Source organism: Gasterosteus aculeatus, unplaced genomic scaffold (assembly GCF_964276395.1).
Source record: "Gasterosteus aculeatus unplaced genomic scaffold, fGasAcu3.hap1.1 HAP1_SCAFFOLD_25, whole genome shotgun sequence".
NCBI classification, from domain to species: Eukaryota; Metazoa; Chordata; class Actinopteri; order Perciformes; family Gasterosteidae; genus Gasterosteus; species Gasterosteus aculeatus.
The window spans coordinates 365,001-370,000 of NW_027554884.1; positions in this window are offsets into that span (position 1 = coordinate 365,001).

Consider the following 5,000-nt stretch of genomic DNA (forward strand, 5'->3'; position numbering starts at 1 on the left):
AGGAGTCGGGCTTAGTTCAGGGGAGTCTGATAAAGAGTCCCCCCAGGAATAGTGCCTGTTTCCCGGGGAGCAGTCGTGGGGGGGAAGGTTCCCTCTGTCTCCCTCCGGTGGGAGAGGTGGGTATTGCAGGTGCGGGTGTTTGAAACGGACAAGTTGTGACTGAATATGCTATGTGAAATTGGGGATGGTGTGTTGGGGCAGGGGGGTCTGGTAGAAGGCCCCCCCAGGAATAGTGTCTCTTTCCCGGGCAGGAGTCGGGCTTAGTTCAGGGGAGTCTGATAAAGAGTCCCCCCAGGAATAGTGTCTGTTTCCCGGGGAGCAGTCGTGGGGGGGAAGGTTCCCTCTGTCTCCCTCCGGTGGGAGAGGTGGGTATTGCAGGTGCGGGTGTTTGAAACGGACAAGTTGTGACTGAATATGCTATGTGAAATTGGGGATGGTGTGTTGGGGCAGGGGGGTCTGGTAGAAGGCCCCCCCCAGGAATAGTGTCTCTTTCCCGGGCAGCAGTCCCTTTTAGTTAAGGGGAGTCTGATAAAGAGTCCCCCCAGGAATAGTGTCTCTCACCCGGGCAGCAGTCAGGGTGGAAGGCGCCCTCTGTCTCCCTCCGGTGGGAGAGGTCGGTATTGCAGGTGTGGTGTGCGGCATGGAGCGGAACCCGGGCTCTGGCGTCCTTTTCCGGGTTCAATTCGGCCGTTGTGGGCCTCTGGAGGTGTTTGTGGAGCTCATCCGGGCTCTGGGGGTGTTTGGTAAAGAGATCCGGGTTCTGGCGTCTTTTTCCGGGTTCAATTCGGCCGTTGTGGGCCTCTGGAGGTGTTTGGGTCCGAGTTCCGGGCTCTGGGGGTGTCTGGTAAAGAGATCCGGGTTCTGGCGTCTTTTTCCGGGTCCAATTCGGCCGTTGTGGGCCTCTGGAGGTGTTAGTGGAGCTCATCCGGGCTCTGGGGGTGTCTGGTAAAGAGATCCGGGTTCTGGCGTCTTTTTCCGGGTCCAATTCGGCCGTTGTGGGCCTCTGGAGGTGTTTGTGGAGCTCATCCGGGCTCTGGGGGTGTCTGGTAAAGAGATCCGGGTTCTGGCGTCTTTTTCCGGGTCCAATTCGGCCGTTGTGGGCCTCTGGAGGTGTTTGGGTCCGTGTTCCGGGCTCTGGGGGTGTCTGGTAAAGAGATCCGGGTTCTGGCGTCTTTTTCCGGGTCCAATTCGGCCGTTGTGGGCCTCTGGAGGTGTTTGGGTCCGAGTTCCGGGCTCTGGGGGTGTCTGGTAAAGAGATCCGGGTTCTGGCGTCTTTTTCCGGGTTCAATTCGGCCGTTGTGGGCCTCTGGAGGTGTTTGGGTCCGAGTTCCGGGCTCTGGGGGTGTCTGGCAAAGAGATCCGGGTTCTGGCGTCTTTTTCCGGGTCCAATTCGGCCGTTGTGGGCCTCTGGAGGTGTTTGGGTCCGAGTTCCGGGCTCTGGGGGTGTCTGGTAAAGAGATCCGGGTTCTGGCGTCTTTTTCCGGGTCCAATTCGGCCGTTGTGGGCCTCTGGAGGTGTTTGCGGACCTCCGCGGGTGTACCGGGGTGATCCGGGACCGGGTCCGGGTTCTGGCGTCTTTTTCCGGGTCCAATTCGGCCGTTGTGGGCCTCTGGAGGTGTTTGGGTCCGTGTTCCGGGCTCTGGGGGTGTCTGGTAGAGAGATCCGGGTTCTGGTGTCTTTTTCCTGGCTTAATTCGGCCGTTGTGGGCCCCTGGAGGTGTTTGCGGACCTCCGCGGGTGAAATAATGGAAAAAAAAAAAAGTTAAAGTTTCCAGTCGGGACTATGTGGAGCGAAAAAAACCCGGACTTTTTTGGCTCCGTCAGAAACTAAGTAAAAGTCGGAATATGTGAAGGAAAGCCCAGAAAATGCCTGGGCTTTTTTAGATCGCTTCGATAAATTTTTTTTTAGCTCACATCACTGGGCCACCAGGTCGCAGATTTCAGAAACCTGGTTTTCGGAAACAGAGATCTCCAGGACAGGGCCCCGAGCTTCGGGGGGAGCGTTCCCCAGCTGGACCTAAGCATAGTGGGCCAGGCCCCGGGCGGAAAGACGCTCCTGGAGCCGAGATACAGGGGTGGCCCCCCGCGCGACTTACCCGATTTCGGAGCACTATTTTCGGACAGTGATGGCAGAGCAGTGGGTGTACCGCATGGAGGAAAATAACAGCTCCAGAGAGCGGCAGAGACCAGACCAAGTCCCAGAACGGCACACTGTTCCCGGACAGTGATGGCAGACCAGCAGGTGTACCGCATGGATGAATAAAGAGCTCCAGAGAGCGGCAGAACCCAGACCAAGTCCCAGAACGACACACTATTCCCGGACAGTGATGGCAGAACAGCAGGTGTACCGCATGGATGAATAAAGAGCTCCAGAGAGCGTGATATCCCAGACCATGACCCAGAACGGCACACTGTTCCCGGACAGTGATGGCAGAACAGCAGGTGTACCGCATGGATGAATAAAGAGTTCCAGAGAGCGGCAGAGACCAGACCAAGTCCCAGAACGACACACTATTCCCGGACAGTGATGGCAGACCAGCAGGTGTACCGCATGGATGAATAAAGAGTTCCAGAGAGCGTGATATCCCAGACCATGACCCAGAACGGCACACTGTTCCCGGACAGTGATGGCAGAACAGCAGGTGTACCGCATGGATGAATAAAGAGCTCCAGAGAGCGGCAGAACCCAGACCAAGTCCCAGAACGACACACTATTCCCGGACAGTGATGGCAGAACAGCAGGTGTACCGCATGGATGAATAAAGAGCTCCAGAGAGCGGCAGAACCCAGACCAAGTCCCAGAACGACACACTATTCCCGGACAGTGATGGCAGACCAGCAGGTGTACCGCATGGATGAATAAAGAGCTCCAGAGAGCGGCAGAACCCAGACCAAGTCCCAGAACGACACACTATTCCCGGACAGTGATGGCAGAACAGCAGGTGTACCGCATGGATGAATAAAGAGCTCCAGAGAGCGGCAGAACCCAGACCAAGTCCCAGAACGACACACTATTCCCGGACAGTGATGGCAGACCAGCAGGTGTACCGCATGGATGAATAAAGAGCTCCAGAGAGCGGAAGAACCCAGACCAAGTCCCAGAAAGACACACTATTCCCGGACAGTGATGGCAGAACAGCAGGTGTACCGCATGGATGAATACACAGTTCCAGAGAGCGGGAGATCCCGGCCGATGTCCGATGACGAAGCACTGCATGGGACACTTTGAAGGAAGGGTCGGTCTCCTGGATGAAAAGAACTTTAATTTTCTGACTTAAAATACGGAGTTAAAGTTTCCAGTCGGGACGATAAGGAGGGCAAAAAAACCCGGACTTTTTTGGCTCCGTCAGAAACTAAGTAAAAGTCGGACTATGTGAAGGAAAGCTCAGAAAATGCCTGGAGAATTTTGAGCGGACCGGAAAAAAAAAGTTCCAGCCGACATCACTGGGCCACCAGGTCGCAGATTCCTGAAACCCGGTTTTTAGAAACATAGGCCTCCAGTCGTGAAGACCGGCGTTTGTGCGGTTCGGATCCGACTCAGACCTCAGTATTTTCGGACACCCTCGGACAGTGGCGGGGGTGGAAGAACCGGAGCCTCATGCAGAACTGGCTGTCGGGGAGCAAGCGGACGCTACCCCGGCAGGAGGCATCATTCCGGGCACTGTGGCTGATCGGTAGCTTTCGTGGATGGATGACTGAGCGAACGAACGAGATGACGGCGGTGCGTCCTGGCTGATGTCCCAGTACGGGGCACTATTCTCGGATGCTGATGGCAGAACAGCAGGTGCAGTGGACGGATGAACACACAGTTCCAGACAGCGTGATATCCCAGACCATGTCCCAGAACGGCCCACTATTCTCGGATGCTGATGTCAGAACAGCAGGTGCAGTGGATGGATGAACACACAGTTCCAGACAGCGGGAGATCCCAGACCATGTCCCAGAACGGCACACCATTCTCGGATGCTGATGTCAGAACAGCAGGTGTAACGTATGGATGAACACACAGTTCCAGACAGCGGGAGATCCCAGACCATGTCCCAGAACGGCGCACTATTCTCGGATGCTGATGTCAGAACAGCAGGTGCAGCGGATGGACTAATACACAGTTCCAGAGAGCGTGAGATCCCGGCTGATATCCGATGAAGAAGCGCTATTGTCGGACACTGATGGCAGAACAGCAGGTGCAGCGGATGGATGAAATAAACAGTTCCATGGAGCGGTATTTCCCGACAGATATCCGATGACGGAGGACCACTTGGGACGCTTTGAAGGAAGGGTCGGTCTCCTGGATGAAAAAGACTTTAATTTTCTGACTTAAAAAAAAAGTTAAAGTTTCCAGTCGGGACGATAAGGAGGGCAAAAAAACCCGGACTTTTTTGGCTCCGTCAGAAACTAAGTAAAAGTCGGAATATGTGGCGCAAAGCCCTAAAATCCCCTGGAGAATTTTGAGCGGACCGGAAAAAAAAAGTTCCAGCTGACATCACTGGGCCACCAGGTCGCAGATTTCAGAAACCTGGTTTTCGGAAACACAGGGCTCCAGGGCTGAGACCCGGGCTTCGTGGGGAGCGTTCCCCAGCTGGGCCTAAGCATCTTCGGACAACTTTGGGCGGAAAAGCGGGTTCGGGAACCGGGATACGGGGCGGGTTACGCGGCGTGACCTGCCCGAGTGCAGTGCACTATTCCCGGACACTCATCTACTTAAAATCTCCCTGATTACCTGCCAGAACAGAGCAGATCCAGAGAGCGGTATTTCACGGCAGATATCCGATGATGAAGCGCTGTTGTCGGACACTGATGGCAGAACAGCAGGTGCGGTGGATGAAATAAACAGTTCCAGAGAGCGGTATTTCACGGCAGTTATCCGATGATGAAGCGCTGTTGTCGGACGCTGATGGCAGAACAGCAGGTGCGGTGGATGAAATAAACAGTTCCAGAGAGCGTGAGATCCCGGCTGATATCCGATGAAGAAGCGCTATTGTCGGACACTGATGGCAGAAC